The following is a 19,325-nucleotide window of genomic DNA, read 5'->3' as shown; positions in this document are numbered from 1 at the left end:
TTCCAAACCCCTTCTGGCAACTGAGGAAGGCTCAGAGGGGTGCAGGCACAGATCTTACTGTGTCTGAGCTGACAGAGATAGTGCTGTTTAATGTTTCTGTGGTGCTGGGGGAGCTCAGCAGAACAAAGGGACTGGGGTCTGCGGGTCTGGGTTCTAGTCCATCTGGCTCCCTCCGTTCAGGGAGCAATGTTGGCCATGTTCTGAGGATGCTCTTCTCCACCAGCCCTCTTCTTCTGCTGCTGCTGCTTCTTCTTTTTTTTTTTTTAATAACAGTGTTTTCCAGGGAAGGACTCACATTCACAAACCAAGGGCTGACGAGGTAGATTCTGTGGTTAAGTCATTTGAAAATCAAGCTGATGGAACATCTTTGCTCTCTGGTGAGAGTGAGTCCCCCCACGAAACACCTAAAGTGACGAGACCGCAGGGCATTGTGTTGCTTTGGGCAGGAGCACGATGGAAGGTCCCCCAGCACAGTTCTGCCTCGGAGGAGGCTCCCCACATTGTCTATGGCACCAGCACATGTGTGCCAAGGCACATTCCTACAAGCGTGCAGGAGCGATGTTCCATGCAACTCTGTTTACTAGAGTGAAGGCCCAGAACAGCCTGATGCCTCTGGAGTGAGCAGTGGATAAATTCAGCTTGATGTCCGTATACCAACACGCAGCTCTCAGTCAGTGGGAAAGAAGACGTGGGTCTGTCCAAGGTGATGCAGAACAGTCTCTGGGACAGATGAAGGAAAAGGAATGAGGCATATGGATGCTCCCATTTCTGTAAGAAGAGATGTATAACGTATTATAAACACACATTTGCATCTGCGCACACATGTTCACAATCGTGTACAAACAACAGATCTGTGCATGTGCATACGTGTGTGTGGATAGAGATGGTTTCTGAAAACATACATGGAGAAACTGATGACTTTGCTTGGCTCTGGAAAGGTGGGTCTGGCACCATGAAGGTTTGGGGTAGGAGACTTTTCATTGCATACCTGTCTGTAGTGTTTGGGTTATGTTTTACCATCTGCATACTGTAATTTTGCAATTAAAAGAAAAGATGAATGGAAGCATGGAAAAACACAATGAAGGGAAGAAAACAAAAGGAGGCAGGAAGAAGGGAGGGAGCCAGAAAGGGAGGCAGGAATCTTCACCTCTTCTGGATGTCAGAGGTGCATGGCTGGGAGGTCAGCAGAAGGATCCCCAGTGCGGTTTCAATCTGTGCACCCAGCACAGGCAATGAAAACGCAAATCAGAAAAGAGAGTTTCTCTCTGCCTTCATCAGTCCCTGCTCTGTTAGTAAATGCTTCCTGGAGGGCAAAGGGCAAACTGTGAGTTTGTTTTCCCCAACTGAGTGGAGGCTGGGGTTTGCGATTCTGGAGAAGCTGAGTGAACAGGAAGCAGCTCTGGAGGGCAGCTGCACTTACCCTCGCCCAGCCAGCCAGCCACAGCCCACGGTGCTGACATTTCCCACATTTCTCAAATGAATGCCGGCCTCAGGCAGGTGGGCCTCCAGAACTGGTGTCCCTGGCGAGCAGCTGGGCTCACAGTGAGGGAGAACCGGAGTCAGTGATGGAAGTCCAGGGCAGGCTTCGCTGTACACTGAGAACATGAGAAGCACCCTTTATTTTTTTTAAAGATTTATTTATTTATTCATGAGAGACACAGACTGAGAGAGAGGCAGAGACATAGGCAGAGGGAGAAGCAGGCTCCTCGCAGGGAGCCTGATGTGGGACCTGATCCTGGATCCCGGGATCACGACCTGAGCCAAAGGCAGGTGCCCAACCACTGAGCCACCCAGGCGTCCCATGGGAAGTACCCTTTAAAGGGAAGTGCTGGCCTGGGTGTGACAGTCCAATCTCAAACTTCCAGGATGGTTTTGTATCTCGAAGAAAAAAGATGGGAAATGGGGGGGGGCAGGGTGTAAGGGGCTGCCAGGATGGTTTGGGCATGGGTGTGGTGGCATGGCCCCTGTGGATATAAGAACTTCATGTTCCTCAGCTGCATCTGCACTCAGATCAGCAGAGTGACCATGACTCAGAGCCCGGCCAGCATGAGGGATGTCCGGGGGCTCAGGTGCTTTCCTAGGAGCAAGAGCAGTTTCTCAGACATCATGAACATGTGTTTTAAAAGCAGATATTGGGGGCAGCAGGGTGACTCAGTTGGTGAAGTGTCTTCCTTGGGCTTAGGTCAGGATCCAGGATCCTGAGATCAAGCCCCACGTGGGGCTCCCTGCTCAATGGGGAGCCTGCTTCTTTCTCTCCCCAACACTCTCTCTCTTTCTCAAATAAATAAATAAAATATTTTTTAAAAATGCAAACACTGGGCTCCACCATCAGGGAGCCCAGTGCTCCGAGAGGGCTCAGGAAGCTGCATTGTAAGAGCCACAAGTGACTGAACCCCCAGGCCAGGACAGCAGGGCACACGTGCCCTAAGACGTATGTAAGAGAATCTGTTGGCAGTACAGGAAGAAACAATTATAATTTCCACTTCAATTCATCTCATCCTTTTAAAGTTTCTCAGCTATGTTTGACAACGTGCATAAAGCAGCAGCAGCAGAGCACAGATCCATGCCTTCCGAGAGATAAAACAGTGCTGGCTAGCCCTTGTGCTGCCCACGCTACACAGCCCTGCCCCAGCCACTCACAGACCCACACCGATTCACTCCTCACACTTCAGTGAGATGCTATCACCTCTACTGTGGACAGAACTGTGCACCCCCATCCACGTGTTGAAGCCCTAACCTCCAATATGGCTGAACTTGTGGCAATAACATAGCAGATGAAATGAGTTCCTAAGGGGGGCCCTGACCCGAGAGGTTCGGTGTCCTTATAAGAACAGACGTCAGACAGCCCAGCACGCCTGCTCCAACCATCATGTGAAGACACAGCAAGAGGGTTGGCAGCCTGCGAGCCAGAGTCCTCCCTGGAAACCTTGATCTTGGATTACTGGCCTCCAGAGCCATCAGAGGAAGTGTGCTGTTTAAATCAGCCAGCGTGTGATAAGGCACCACAGGACACGAGCACCTCTCATCACGCAGGTGGGGAAACAGAAGTGTGGGGAGGTTGAGGAGTGTGCAGGGCAGCAGGCAGGGGGTGGGCCTGGGACGTAAATCCAGGGAGTTTAGCTGAGGAACCCAGACTTTTAATTACATAGAATGGGGCATGCTTTTTTTTTTTTTTTTTTCCAAGCTCATATTAGAATATGTTAGAAAAAGTCTGGAAACTACCAGATTAGACAGAAAGCATGTGAGAATCTGTGCTGCACAGAATAACCACCCCAGTGATGTCTGTGTCTCAAGTCCCTGGAACCCGTGAATATTTACCTCACTTGGCAGAAGGAACTGTGTCGATATGATGAATGGTGCTGAGATGAGGAGATTGCTCTGGATGATTCAGGCAAGCCCTAAATGCAATCCCAAGTGTCCTCATGAGAGGCAGGCAGGGGGGTCAGACACATAAGATGCTGGCAGGGAAGAGGGAGGGAGGGAGGGGCCGCAGGCCAGGAAGCAATGTACCTCCAGAAACTGGGAAAAGCAAGGAAACACATTTGCCTCCAGAGCCTCCAGAGCCTCCAGAAGAAACGCAGAGCTGCAGACCACTTTAGACTTCTGACCCCCAGAGCTTTAATACAATCGTGTTGCTTAAGTCACTAGATTTGTGGTAATCTATGACAATAGCGGTAGAATGTTATTCAGAGGAAAAGCTGCAGATTTAGGGGATAGGTTACCAAGGGGATGATACAGTTGGAAGAAGGTGATTCTCAGTATGGAGCTGAAACATGCAGGCCTGTGCACTGCTTCTCTGCAATGCGACTTTGCGAATCTGCAAAGGGCTTTGGCCCATACAGTATGGCAGAAGTGATGTGCAACCTCTGACCCCACTCTCACTCTCTCAGATGGCCATGAGGAGGCCCCATCTGCCTAGGGCGAAGATGAGGCCCCTTGAGTGGAGGACAGCAGTGCAGCCACACCAATCACCAGGCATGTGGCAGCAGCTGCTCTGACTGTGCAGCCCCAGTGAGCCATCAGATCACTGCAGCCACACAAGGGATCCCACAGCATCCCACGGAAGAATCACCTGCTGAGCCCAGCCCAAGCCACCCCACCTAAGGACTAGGAACTTGTAAAAGATCCCACCCCTTTAGGTGTGGAGGTGGGGGCACCTCCCCATCACTCTCCACCTCCTCTGTCCGCAGTGCGGCCCTCATTCCAGCCAATGAGAGCGAACTCTCATTCAACCTCCTCATCCTCACCACAACCCTCAGATGTGGTTGATCATAGTATCACCATTTTACACATAAGGAAATGAGGCTGAGAGAGGTTCATGGACCTGCCCAAGATCCAAAAGCTGGTGAGGGGAGGGAGTGGGCTTTGAACCCAGATTTATCGGACACCAGACCCACAGAGCCTTCTGCTAGTCTGCTCCACTTACTCATGCATCCAAGACAAGTTTATTGAGAGTCTTTTATGTCCAGTGCTTGGAAAGATGAACAAAAGAGACGTGGTCCATCTGTGAATAGCTATTCAAATAGAGTCACCATCCACGGTGATCCTGGGCTTTGTGTTTGCTTCAGTGATGAACATGGGGTGGATGTGAAAGTGGCTGTTTGTTCTGAGTATAAACTAGGATTGTGCTCAGCTGTTACAGAAAACCCACTCCCGTGGCTTACCCAGCTGAGCTATAATTTTTCTCATAAGAGCCTGAAGACAAGAGTTCTAGGTTGGCACAGCAGCAGAATGGCATCATCTGTGTCATTCTGCCTTGCTGTCCATTCCTGATGCGGGGTTTGTGGCCATGGGTTTGGCTTCTGCTGGGCTGGTCGGGGTCATGTGGCCACTCCTGGCCTGATCCCTGTGGCTGGAGAGACCGTGCATTATAGTTGGCTCAGCTTGGGTCATGGGCTTCCTCTATGGACAGAGGATGGGTTTGCCAGACAAAAGGGGAGGCCAGGACCAGGGAAAAGGAGTTACAGGTTGTGGTTCCCAACACTGTCTCCCATCCACATGCTCTTCTTATAGTGAGATTTTTCTTCTCCTTCCAAAAGAAGTGGGGACTAGATCTCTTTCCCTTGAGGTGGAGTTGGCTTGTGACAATGGTCAAAGTAACTCTATCCCAGTATGGAGCTGGGTCGTGAAGGTAATGTACCTGCCACCTGGTTGCCTTGGGATGCTTGCTCTTGGAAGCCAGCCACCATGGAGAAGTCACATTTAGGTGCTTGCGTGAGGTCCCATCAGCCCTGCGAGTGAGAGAACCCTCGATAGATCCCAGGTCCCAGCCACTGAATCACTGTCAGGTGCCGAGCTGCTACACCTCAATCCACATAAAGCACAGATGCACTGTCCCTGCCAAGCCCTGCTCAAATTACAGATTTGTCACAATTATGTGTGATTTTTGTCTTCTGGTCACTAGGTTTGGGGTTACTTGTTAGGCAGCACCAGACCAGTAGAACAAGAGGAGGTAAGCATAGGTGAAGGACAAGTGTGCTCAAGCAGATCCTTTCTCTTGGGGAGGTGAGGGCCAAAGGGAGACGGGAGGATGCCGGGCTCACTGGGAACAGAGCAAGGCCTTGACATGCCTGTTTCTCATGGACATGAAAGAATCTAAGCTGACCGTTTGGTTGCAGGCTAGCTGGTTTGGAAGAAACCCAGAGACAGTATTTCTGGGACCAGTGGACAGTGAAGCAAGAGATGTGGCTAGCACCAGGAAACGTCTGCTCCCACTTTGCCATGCCTCTTCTCCAACCAGATGGAACCAGACCCACCCACATTCCTGCACCAGCTCTGGCCTTGGGCAGAACCCATTCTAAGAAAAAAAAAAAGAAGAACCCATCCTGAGGACAAGTGGCTCAGTGATGGACTATGCTCTTGTGCCTCTTGGCTAAGCCGTGCTGCCTGCTGCTCTGTTTACTTGGCTCTAGATTTGAGTTTGTAATTACTGGGCATAACCTTGTTAAAATCTTATTCCTAATTATTTTTTTCTGTAGATTCAAATTTTTAATGGCCATACCATCTGAGAGTAATGATGGCTTTATCTCTTCCTTTCCAACTCTGATGGTTTTTATTCCTTTTCTCATTCCCCTATGCTGGTAGCTTGTCCCATACAATGCTGAACAGAAACAAGAGTCATCTTTGTCTTGTCCCTGATTTTAAAGACACTGCTTCAAATGTGCCTGGTTAAGAATGGCATTTATTTTTTTTTTAAGATTTTATTTATTTATTCATGAGAGACACAGAGAGAGAGATAGAGGCAGAGACACAGGCAGAGGGAGAAGCAGGCTCCACACAGGGAGCCCGACGCAGGACTCAATCCCAGGTCTCCAGGATCACACCCTGGGCCGAAGGCGGTACTAAACCGCTGAGCCACCAGGGCTACCAAGAATGGCATTTATGAAAGCATTTTGGTAGATGTGCTTTATCATATTAAGAAAATTTAATTTTGTCCTTTTTAAGAAAAATTTTAAAGTGTCTTATTTTTATCTTAAGTAGGCTCCGTGCCCAATGTGGGACGTGAACTAACAACCCTGAGATGAAGAGTCGCATGCTCTATCGACGGAGCCAGCCAGGTGCCCCAGCTAAAGTTTAATTTTTTCTTAATTTACCAGTTTTTAAGATAAAAGGATGTTGAGTTTCAGCCACTGTTCCTTCTGCATCTGGTGGATGATCACAGGGTTTTTCTCCTTTAATCTGCTACTGTGATAAATGGCATTTATAGATTCTCAAATATTAAATCACTCTTGTATACCTGGTATAAGTTTACATTTGTTTTGAAGCATTACCATTTCATAAAGATTGGTTTTGCCAATACTGTAAGATTTTTGTGTCTATTTTCGTGGGTAATTCTGACATAGAATTTTCCATTCTCACGCCATTGGTGTCATTATTCTTTCAGTATCAGGAGCCTCAGAGAACGAGTTTGGAAATATTCCTTCTTTCCATATTCCCTGGAAGAATTCGTATGAGACCACAATGATAGACTTCAAATGTCTGATTGAACTATAGCTGTAGGGCACCTGAGTGGTTCAGCGGTTGAGCATCTGCCTTTGGCTCAGGTCGTGATCCCTAGGTCCTGGGATCGAGTCCCGCATTGGGCTCCCCACAGAGAGCCTGCTTCCCAAACCCCCCACCCCCGCCCATGTGTCTGCCTCTCTCATGAAAAAATAAATAAAATCTTAAAAAAAAAAAAGGAACTAAAATTGTAAAACTCACTGGGCTATTTTCTTTGTAGGAGGAATTGGAAATGCTCAAAGTCATCTCTGGTTGCAGGACTGTTCAGACCTCCTACTCCTTTGTGAGGTGGTTTTGGCTGATAGGTTTTTTCCCTAATGTTTCCATTTCCCTGCCACTGCCTGAATTAGAAGAATCCTCGTCTGGCCAGCTATAGAAGATGGTCCTGCCTCCTGAATCCGAGGACAGCATCTCTGAGCTGCCCCCAACTCTTCAGAAACCCAGGCTCCTTCTGCTCCTCTCTTCCTGTGTTGGCGTCTGAGTCGGGATGATTCGAGCTACAGATAGCAGAACATTTGACTAAGACTGGATTAAACAACAAAGAATTTTTACTATTTCATGTGAGTAGTCCCGAGTCAGGCAGTTCCAGGGCTGGCTGATTAAGGGGATCAATCGTGCCCCTGAGGACTCCACCTCTGTCTTTCTGCTCCCTCACCCGGGCACGTTGGTCTGTATATGGGACATGACAGCGCTGTAGTTGTAGGCATCACATATGTGGACGTGAAGACCCAGAAATAGGGGCATCTCCTGCTTTACAAGACTTATTAAGAAGGAAAACATTCTGGGATCCCTGGGTGGCGCAGCGGGTTGGCGCCTGCCTTTGGCCCAGGGCGCGATCTTGGAGACCCGGGATCGAATCCCACGTCAGGCTCCCGGTGCATGGAGTCTGCTTCTCCCTCTGCCTGTGTCTCTGCCTCTCTCTCTCTCTCTCTGTGTGTGACTATCATAAGAAAAATAAAAAATAAAAATAAAAATAAAAAAAAATAAAAAAAAAAAGAAGGAAAACATTCCCCAAACCACCCCCCATCCCAGGCCCTATTGCCAATAGTCAGCTCACAATGGAGGTTTCCACCTCTACAGTGGGTGGCAGGCCCTGTGGCCAGGAGTAGGGGGGCCCTGGACAGAAAATTGTCTGCCCCAGTGCCTCTGGGCTTCACCCACGGACTGTCTCACCTGGCCCCCTCCTGACCTTTCTGGCCTATTGCCACCCTGGGCCCACCTGATGGAAAGTACTAGCACCTGTGGTGTGCTGGGTAGTTTCACAACAGTTCTCTAGGGGCCCAGGAAGGGAAAGAGCCCGCATTGCAAAGTTTGCTGATTTCCAGGGTGTAAATACTCCCACTTTAGTTAATTTCAAGCTACCAATCAATGTCGGTGACTGCAAAGTTGGGAAGTGATGTGCACAAGCCAGCTCCAGAGCACTCCTCACAAAAACCCAATGGATCCTATAAATGTGAGCTGGGTTGAAGGAAGATGCCCTGCCCTGGCCAGAGAGCAATAATTAAGGCATTAAAAGGGCTGCCCTCCAATGAATGAGAGACCATGTTGAACACCTACTATGGATTAGTCATATACAAAATGTTATCTTGATTTCTCATCACCATCCATTTGCTCAATGAGGAAACACAGATACAGAGAAATTAAGGCACACAGGGACTTATATGGAACTGTATCCAAAACCAGGCTTGCCCCATCCATGTCCTTCCACCCCAAACAAAGGCCCAGATGCAGAATACATTCAGCTCGCTCTTGTTCAGCACCTGTGACATATCAGGGGTACTGCCATCAAAGTGGAGCATTATTCATAACAGCCAAAAATGAATGGGGGAAAATAAATCCAGCAACTACTAATAAATGGATAAACAGAGTGTGGTCTATCCAGTGGAATATCATTCAGCCAGGAAAAGGAATGAAGTCTTGACTCAGGCTGCAGTGGGGCTGAACCCCTGAAACATTATGCTGAGTGGAACGCGGTCGGTCATAAAGGACCAGACACAATGTGATTTCATGTACGTGAAACATCCAATATAGGCAAAGAAAGGGAAATTCTACAGGGAAACAAAGTAGTTCAGTGGTTGCCAGGGGCTAAAGGGAGGAAGAGTGGACAGTGGCTGCTACTGGATATGGGGCTTCTTTTGGGAGATGATGAAAGTTCTGGAAGTAGGTAGTCATGATGTTCATGCGACTGTCTGAATACCCTAAAAGCCACCAAATTACAAATTATAAAACAAAGTGCAGGATTAATTGAGAAGAGATTCTCCACCCCCCTCGATCACCGGAGGTTTGTAGAAGGCCCTCAGATGGGGGTCCGAGGGCCTTCTACAAACCTCCGGTGATCACTGAGCGGGACTGGCCAAGTCACCCAGGTCCTAAGCTAAGGAAGCACCTCACACACTTCTTTTCCACAAAGTACTTCAACCCCCTTCCAAGTGGTAGGATTATTCACCCAACCCACAGGTGAGAAAACAGAAGCTCACAGTGAAATTAAGCAACTGGCCCAACAGCACACGGCCAGCTGACAGCAGAGCCAGGACTTGGACCCTGGCCCATCTGACTCCAAAATTAGTGTTCCAAATGCCTCACTGTCCAAAAGTAAGGTCTGGGTTCCTGGGGGATTGCTCTTTCATCCTTCCAGGATGCTGGTTCAGCTGACTGCAGCTCACAAGGCTACCTACCCTGGGCACAGCCCTTCATCTCTCAGCAAGAAGGAAAGGCCCTCTGTTGCCAGAAAGAAGCCTGTGCTAAGGGGACGGGGTCCCCACTCTGACACTCAGTCCTGTGGCTACCGTGCTGTGGGACCTTGGTAAGCCCCCTCCTATCTCTCTCTCATCTTGCTGATCTTAAAAAATGAGGGACCCCACATATCCCTGGTGCCTAACAGGGGCACTGCTGCCCCCTAAGGAGCATTCTGGAAGTTTGCAGGGCTTCCATGAGTGGGACTGTCCCCCAAAATGGAGAATCCCCCAATCCTTCCACTTTTCAGTGTGCCACCAGACACTTCCATGTAAATGAAAGATCCTCTCATAATTTCTAGGTCTAGAACTTTGCTCCATTTTGCTGGTCTGCTTCCTGCAGAGCTGTACAGTACCCTGGGTCCAGGACTGCAAGTACCACATGGTTGAGAGGAACTCGTCGCTTCCATTTGGACTTGGCCAAGAGTTGTTCACCATTTTGGAAAATCGCACTGCCAGTGGCAATGCCTTCATTCAAACTTCCATGGGACACACCCGTGTCACCGAGATTCCCCGTGCAGGTACACGCGACTGGCCACTGTGCTGTCTAGTACAGTCAGGCCCAAACATTTATCTTTGAAATCCATACCATTTTATTTTAGGCGACTTTTCTTTTATGTTACAGTCAGGGCCTCATGTTGTTTTTTTTTTTTTCCCAAGAGGTGTGTGGATAGATTATGTTTTCTATGAATTTCATTTCAAAATGAGAAAAGGAGCATTAAAAATTTTTTTAAGGTGTTATTTAATGCTGAGATACATCTGGGGACCACAGAGCTATGTTTGATTTCTTCAGATCCAGCTTCTACATAATGAAACCTGAACTCAGAAAACTTTTTCCACGTTTCTCATAAAACCGAGCCTGTGGTGCCTTTTAAACAATTTCAAAAACGTTGCTGGACCACAGTGGCCCATGTGCATCCAGAAGTTGATTTCCACTACCTGACCCTGTGGACTCACGAGAGGCTTCCTTCCACCTCTGGGTAGAACGCCAGCTCATCGAAACCCACACGCTTACAACCAACTTGCCTTGTGTGCTTCCTTCTCAACTCAAGGAAGAAAAAAGCTGATACCCTAAACTCAGACTCTTTCTTATGCCATTTCCTTGCGCTCTGACAAGTTTACTGCTGAACTAGAATATTTACTGAAAGAAAAAAAAAATAAAAATAAATAGAGCTCCAAGGAAGTCTTTGGTAACAAATTTTGTTGTGCTCGAGTGAGTTCACGCCATGTGACATTCCTTCCTATTAATTATTTCTCCCAGGCTTATCTTCCCTCATCTCTTCTCTATAACTTATTCTATTTTCACGGCAGCTAGCAGAATGGTTCGGGTACTGCCTTCCCCATCTGCGTGGAACAGAATGTTCTGAACAGTTGGTGTCAGGGATGCCACACAGAACTGGCAGATGTGCCAGGGAGTGGAAAAAAGCAGAAGTGAGGAGGTGAAAAGCAGCCGCATCTGAAGCCAGGCAGGGAGCAGACCGTGATGAGGGGTGCTCCTTGTTGAACTGTGCCCCCCAGCGTTTGTATTTACCTGAAACCTCTGAATGTGAGCTTGTGTGGAAACAGGGTATTCACAGGTGTGTAGTTAGGCTATAAGGGGATCATATTGGATTGGGGTGTGCCCTAAAGTGGGCCTACTTCTCGTAAAAGAAGGACACAGAGAGATACTGCCAGGTAGCAGTAGAGGCAGAGGGTGGAGGGATGTGGCCACAAGCCACAGGACGCCAGGAGCCCCCAGAAGGTAGAAGGGGCAGGAAGGACTTGCCTGGAGGATCTAGAGGCAGCATGGTTCTGCCCACACCATGATTTCAGACCCTGGCCTACAGGATTAAAAGAATGAATTTCTCTTTTTGAAACCCTCCTGTTTGTGATAATTTGTATGGCAGCCTCAGGAAAGTCTTCCAGGGCTTATGATGGAAAACTGAGAAGGTAAGTGTGGTGGACTGAATGTTTGTATCCCCCCCCGCTAATTCTTACGTTGAAACCCCACCCCAGATGTGACATGAGGAGGTGAGGCCTTTGAGATGTGCTTCAGGTTAGATGAGGCCATAAGGATGGAGCCCCGGGAATGGGAGCTGTACCCATCTGCAAGTCGGGAGCGGTTTACTGCCTGACTGCCCCCCCAACCCCATCCTGTGAGGATACATTCAGAGATCACCAGAGCCCCACCATGCTGCACTCTGCTGCCAGAACCATGGGAAATAAATGTGTTGTTTATAAGCACCACTCCAACCCCCCACCCCAATTTGTGGTATTTTGTTATAGCAGAGCAATCGACTAAGATGATACTAGTCTGGTCCCTATCCCTTCCATCTAGCCATCAACTGCAAAATTGATTTTGAGAACCTGAGTGGTGTGTAGGATGGACGAAGGAACTGCGGGTCTCTTGCCTTCAGAAAGATGGGTGGTTTATAGATTCCCTGAGCCCTGGGTATTATGTCAGCCCCAGCTGATTGAGCCACTTCCTTCTCCCCACGGGGGATGCTTGATAACAGTGGCTGGCATTTACAGAGTCCTTCCTACAATCCCGGCATAACCATGTGAAAAATATGAATACTGATCTCTACAATCTATATATTCTATTGATAACTTTATTAATAAATAAAGCACATTTACTCCATATCTCATTCTTAAAACAATTATTTCATCAAATATTAATGTCAATAGTTGTTAAGATACATCATTATGTTCTATTTAGAATCAAAGAAACTTCCAGTGAAATATGTCCTTACTTGTAAACACATCCCAATTTTATGGGATCCCTGGATGGCTCAGCGGTTTGGCACTTGCCTTTGGCCCAGGGCACGATCCTGGAGTCCCGGGATCGAGTCCCGCGTCAGGCTCCCGGCATGGAGCCTGCTTCTCCCTCTTCCTGTCTCTCTCTCTCTCTTTCTCTCTCTCTCTCTCATAAATAAATAAATAAATAAATAAATAAATAAATAAATAAATAAATAAATCTTTTTAAAAAAAACCACACATCCCGATTTTAGAGATGTTAGCATGTGAATCTTTGAATCAATGAAATGTGGTGGCATCATCATCCCTAATTTATGGATATGAAAATCGAAAATCAAGGCTAAGGTCACACCACTATTAAAAGGTGGAGCCAAGGAGCACCTGAGTGGCTCAGACAGTGAAGTGTCTGCCTTTAGCTCAGGTCATGATCCCAGGTCATGATCTCAGGGTCCTGAGATGGAATCCCACATCTGGCTCCCTACTCAGCGGGGAGTCTGCTCCTCTCTCCCTCTGCCCCTCCCCCTGCTTGTGCTCTCTCTATCAAATAAGTAAATAAAATCTAAATGAATGAATGAGTGAATGGTAGAGCCAAGATGAAAGCTGCTGAAAGTTTGGCTCTGGGACCTGAGCTCTTAGACTGCACACTGAATCTCCCATTGGGAAATACTACCAACCCTACAACTTTGAGAGTCTTATGCAGTCTCTTGGCTGCCACTCAATGGCCATTCTCTCCCTCTTTCTTTAGCATGACAAACCTTGAGTTTCAGAGAGCACCTGGTCACTGGCTTTGAACTACATTTCCCAGCCTCCCTTGCAGCTGGCTGGCTGGGGCCATGTGATTAAGTTCCAGCCAATGGGATGTAAGAAGAAGAAATGAGTGAAACTCCTGTGCCTTGTCCTTGCAGAGAAGAAGGCGGCACCCTTTCCCTCCTCTTGCTTCCCTCTTTGCCCTGACTGGAATGCAGATGCGCTGGCAGGAGCTGGAGCAGCCATCTTAGATGTTAGGGTAGACACTATGTGTTGGGGTTGGAAGAGCAACAAAACAAAATATAAAAGAGCAGCTAGGGATGTCACGTTAGCCTAAATTGTTTAGTCTTGGGCAATTGTGCATCAAAGAAAGAAACTTCTTTCTTGTTTAACCCACTGATATTTTGGCCTCTGTTCTAGCAGCCAAGATGTAATCCTAATTAATACACATATTATGTGCCAGATGCTGCCCTCCAAGAGTTGTGGGCTCATCAAATGAGAATGTATATAGAATACCCAATGCAGTGCTGAGCACAGCGCAGCCTGGAAGAAAAGCCAGTTCCTCACACAAACACGGGTAACTCAGGCATCCATTGTTATCTTGACATTCTCCTGCCTTCTCTAAATCCTGGAAAAGTAGCATGACTCTTATTTTTCTGGGTTCCTTTTCCCAGCTCCCCACCACACATACCTTAACAAATAAAACACTTCCTTGGTAGGGAGAACAATTCATAAAGAAGCTGTGGACCTGCCTTTATACCCCAGATTGGCCCCCCTTCATCAAACAGCTGCACCCCTCTTTTCCTTCCTGAGCCTCCCCTGACCAAGTCCCTATGGTCCCGGCCAGGCAGACCATCTTTATACCCATGCTTCAGCAGGCCAGAGCATGGCTCACAACCCAGCCTAAGCATCAGGGCTCTTCATCCCTCTGGCCACTGCAACTGCTTTAGAGTTGAGACCCGTGCCCAAGCTGAATCAATCTGCATTTTTACCAAGACCTGATATTGGATGTTGGGAGAGGGATGATCTAGCTCCTCACCTGAGATTTTGAGCTGTAGTGATCATAAAATCTATTGCAGTTGCTACAGTTATGTAACAAATAGCCCCAAACCTAGTGAAAACAGACCACTATTTACTGGGCTTATGGATTCCATAGGTCAGGACAAAGCACAATATGGATGTCCCAGCTGCCTCACAATGTGTGGGGCCTCGACTGCAAATCTTGAAAGGCAGAGTCTGGAATTAACTGGAGGCCCAGCCTTGCATAGTGGCAGTGGCTGCTGTCAGCAGGGCCTCAGATCCTTTCCATGTGGACCTCTTCTGTGGCCTCTTTGTGAAGGCCAGCCTGGGCCTCCTTATAGCATGCCTGCTGGCTTCCAAGGGCTAGCGACCCCAAAGAGAGCAAGCCAAGTAGACGCTGTATGCCTTCTAAGGCCTAGCCTCAGGAATTACATGTAACTTCCACCACTATCTTGATTGAGGCAATTAAAGGGCATTCACTGTCAAAAGGAGGGAATATGAACCCTACCTTCTGATGGAAGTATGTTAACATCACATTTTAGAACAGTTTGTGGGATGCAACGTGTGTGGATGTGGCCAAATTTGGAAAACACAACAACGTACTACAGAAACCTAGAACTACTACCTTCCTTAGCCAAATGTTGAAGATATCTACAAAATGAGGTCAACACAGAGGAAAGCAGAGCAAAGAGAAGGAGAGCCCCTGGATCCAGTTGTACCTGAAGTCTGGCTCACCTGTAGGTTGTCTTTTCCAGTTAGTAAGCCAATAAACATTATTTTTGCTTTAGAGATTTGAGTGGAATTTCTATCATTTGCAGCCAAAAGAATACCAAGCAACATACAGACTATAAGCGCTAAAAACCTTGGCTAAGGCAGGACTCCAGTAGTTAGCAGCGTGAAACACTCCCCGGTACTTTGAAATGACATGTTTTCCTCTGCTCTTGGCTAACCAGAGTCCCCAGGCCAGCATCCCCAGTATGAATTTGCCACTCCCTTTAGAGGGCAAGAATTGATGACAGTCAGTTTTTTATTTGGCTTGGGTTTAAGCAGCCAAAACGTTCCTGTTTGCCACGAGTGCAATACAGGGTAGCATCTGGAAAGTGCTATCCAAATGACCCAGATCAAGGTAATTGTCTGCCCAAGAGAGCAACCTTCGGGCCTGGAACATTCCTCCAGGCTGGTCCTGCAGGGAGATGCCAGGCGTTAGGCAGAAAGTAACAGAATTGTAGCTGGCATCTGCTCTGTGCCAGGCATTGGTGTTTGCCCACCTTACTTCCAATCTTTACAGTAATCCGGCAAGGGAGGGAGGTCTCATGTTACAAAGGAGGAAACAAGGCAGAGAGAAGCCATGCAACTTGCCTGAGATCCACAGCAGGAAGCTGTGAAGCCAGACGTGTGGGTTTCTGACTGCCGGGATTCTTTCATGCCAAGCTAGTGGCGCTGGGAGGAAACCGGGGCAGGGCGTTCTAGGCGAGGTGGACCACATGCTTGACTCTGTGTGGGGAAGGAGGGCCAGCAAGTCTGTCACGTGGCCGGAGCAAGGAGGGGAGGGGCTCATCATGGGAGCAAATGTTGACTAGGGGGCTTGCTGGTGGTCAGAGAGGCCAGGACTGGTGTCCTGCCAAGGCCATTCTTTGGTGACCTATGAGTGAATTGAGGCCTGGCCACTCTGAGCAGGGTTTCAGTTGCTAGTTAGTGGCTGTGGACTGGCTCCTGCTTGCCAGCCTCTCTGTTTGGCACTTGGCTGGGTAGACAGAAATGAGTCACACCCCGGTCCTGCCTGAGTCCCCCTCCCTCTGCCTGGGGCGCAGGCTGCCTGCCAATTCAAAATAAGCAATGCATGGCCCAAGGGGTCAGGATCTGGGAGGCGAAGGAGCCATGGGATAGGCACTCTTGCTGCGAGGACCTCGAGCTTTGCAGAATGGACCCTTGCAGGGGCCCCAGTCTTTAGAGACCTGGGCTGGTCCCACCACACCACATCAGGGGGCTAGGGTCCAGGGCCAGCGGTGCCTGCAGTGAGCCACCTGACCCTGGGCAAGTCCCTTCCTCTCTGACTCTCAGTCACTCGTGTATAAAATGGAGCCAATTGATGTCCACAGCACCCTGGCCTGCTCCACCCCCAGGTGGCTCATTGCTCCTACTCCTGGACCCTGGGTACTTTGCCGCTCCTGTCCAACCCGTAATCTGGTATCCATCTTTCCTTTCTGTTCTATAAACCAGCCTGTCTCCACCCAGGAACCCCCTGAACCCAACATGGCTAGCAAGAGTCAACCCCAAAACCCTGGGTGACAGAGCGACCCAGCTGGGCATCATGCCCTGCGCCGTGTGTCCCGCCCCACACAACAGCTAAGGTTCCAAAGGGGACTGGCATCCTCGCCTCAGAGCCTGCAACATGCTTTATCTGGCTCTGGTGGTGGCCAGGGCATACCGTCTCCAGAGCCAGGCGGAAGGGACACAATGTTGGCAGGAGGGGGGCGGGGGAACGACAAACCCAACATCGGAAGTGTGGCCAAGAAGCACCCTTACAGTCTGAGTGGGGCACTTTCCAGAAGTGGGATGTGGCCTCATGTGTCAGAGCTGCCGGGGAAGGCAAGGCAGGATGTGATTAATGTCGGCCGTGGGTGTGACAGCCCGCCAGCCTGCCAGCCCGCAGTCTCATTGTTAGAGCAGAACAAATGCAGCCCCCCGCCCGCTCCCCTGCCTGCTGCCTGCCCAGCCCCACCCTGTGTCGAGTCCCCCTCCTCCCTTGGGGTGTACAAACCCACAGTGCCAGGCACTTAAAAATAGCATCCTACCCGAAACGTAGGCATGAGACGGAACTCCAGAAAAGGAGAAAGCATCTCCTCCCTTGCACGTGGACTCTAAGCAAGCCGTGCCTGCCTTCTGTTCCTCGTGGAGAAAGGAAAGCCCATGTGCTAAGCTCCCCGGCCTGAAGCCAGCACCAAGATTCAACGGGGCTGCTGCACTGGGCATCACCCCTCCCACCCAGGGCCGTTCTGCACCCAGGCATTGAAGGAGGGACTCACCTAAGGAATCGACTCATTTCTTACTTTCCTCCCTAGAAGGTCACTACAGGCTGGCTGTGACCTTGACCCCTCCATCCAGCCTCTGCCCTGTTGGGCCAGTGACCCACCTGACTGCATTTCCGTATGTTTTCTTTTGCAGCATTGTTGATAATAGTGAAGAACCAGAAGGAGCTAAAACATCCAAAAATAGAGGTCAATCAAGTTAATTATGGTGGAGGCACCAAAGAATACAATGTGGTCTTCCAGAAGCATCTTCAGAACGCCCTGTTTCTTCTAGTCTGAGACATTGTCATTTGTCACACGGATGGCCCATTCCATAACCCCCTTCAGGGGAGAAAAAGAGAGAAGCAGCAGCTGGCACGTTTCTTTTGACGATGATTCTAAAACATATCCCTATTTCAGAAACATCAAAGTGTGGGAAAATATGCAATCTGGGAAAATGAAATGATTTGGAGAAAATGTTCTGGATACATTTTTAAGTTTAAAAGAAGTGGGTTAAGCAACATCATACCCGGGCTTAAGAAAAACTAGCACGCATATACAGACGTACGCTGTGCTCATTCAACAGTGATTTGAGTCTGTGAAACACGCAAGCGTAGAAACAGGCAGAGGGACACGTAACGAAAGCCAGCACTGTGTCTCCAGGCACCGGGGCTGTGAGCGCTGTGGGTTCTCTTCCTTGAGGTTTCCTGTATTTTCTGATTTTCTGATTTCATGGTCACGTGACTAAAATGATAGCATCTCCTGCTTCTGACCACCTCTCCATGTGTCCACACCCACCTGTGCCGAACGCCCTACGACAGGGCCTCACAACCACCTGTGGTGGCAGGAATCCTTGCTGTTGCCATTTTGCAGGTTGGAAAACTGAGACTCAGACCAGTAGTTTTTCCAGCGTGGTGGGGCCCAGTTTGGAGCTCCGGTCAGCCTGATTCCAGAGCAGAGGCTCTTAACCATTATGTGCAGACACGAACCTCACCACGGGCTCTGGGTCTTCACACTGCAGGGCATCTAAGGACAGTGCCACCTCCTTGCTGGCCAGGAAGGGAGGCCTTGATGTGCAGCCCAGGGAGGACTCCTCACACGGCTACCCAAAGGCTAGGGGCTGGGGCTGGGGCTGAGGCCTCCCCCAGCCCTTTGGTCCTGAGCCACCAACGTGTTTTGTGGGATAAAATGAGTGCAATCAGGCTGAGAAAACCAAGACCAAGACCCAGCCCAGCCTGCCCAGCCCTTCCTGGAGGCAGACGAACGAAATGAATATTCCCATAGTTCCACACAAGGATGCTTTGGCAAACCCCCCTGCACCCCTTTTCATGGTGTCTTCTTGTCCTCCCGAAAGGAGTCTCTAGCTTCTTCAAGAGATAAACATTTCTGATATCATTTCTTCTCAGCTGGGCAGCCAAGAGAGCAGCTGGGAGCCTTCCAAGCCTGGGGTTGGGGAGCGTACTGGTTTGCTGGAACTCGGATGTGAATCTTTTCTCTAGGAGACCCCAAGAAGCTGTTCCAAACAAACAAAAAGGCTGCTGGGGAAACTGGTGGCAGGGAACCCAGGGCAGCCCCTGCAGCCCTGGGAGAGAAGGATGGAGTCAGCAAATTCCAGGGTCACTGGTAGCGGGCATTGGGCATCGCCGCCAACCACTGAGCTCCTCGAGGCACCAGGCTGTGCATCCATGGCAACGACGGGGCAGGATGGTCCCATTGTCCAGGCGAAGGAAGCTGAGGCTCAGAGTGGTGAATGACAGCCCCACAGCCAGAACACAGCCTGAGCTCAGAACGATGCTCTCCCAACCCTCTTCACTCCGACTCCTCTGGGGACACTGTGAAAGCCCCAGAGTCTCTTGCTTTAAAAAATGCGCACAGGATTTTCATGCAAAATGTGGCAGCTAAATTCAGAGAGGTCAAGCTCTCTTCGAAGGCCTTTGATAAGAATCTCTCCAAATACATTGCCTTCCACCCTGCATCCCTGGGCCAGCACAGTCCTCAGGGGAAGGGGAGGGAAGGATGTTCATCTCTACCTTTTACCACAGCCTGGAAGGGGAGAAGGACCAGAAGTGCATTCTCTCTGTAG

At 49.2% G+C, this 19,325-nt stretch overlaps 1 long non-coding RNA gene across 1 annotated transcript; it reads right to left on the bottom strand.

The window, feature by feature from the left end:
• Nucleotides 1-222: 222 nt before the first annotated feature.
• LOC140630028 (uncharacterized) lies at nucleotides 223-3,475 on the bottom strand. The gene is made up of 3 exons (XR_012027838.1): nucleotides 3,319-3,475; nucleotides 1,421-1,595; nucleotides 223-768 (listed from the first exon to the last, which is right to left on the bottom strand). It is a non-coding gene; the product is annotated as an uncharacterized lncRNA (long non-coding RNA).
• Nucleotides 3,476-19,325: the final 15,850 nt, after the last annotated feature.

Source organism: Canis lupus, chromosome 3, assembly GCF_048164855.1.
Source record: "Canis lupus baileyi chromosome 3, mCanLup2.hap1, whole genome shotgun sequence".
In the NCBI taxonomy this organism is placed as follows: Eukaryota; Metazoa; Chordata; class Mammalia; order Carnivora; family Canidae; genus Canis; species Canis lupus.
Note: the sequence above shows the minus strand (reverse complement) of the source record. Positions and strands in the feature narration are given on the sequence as shown.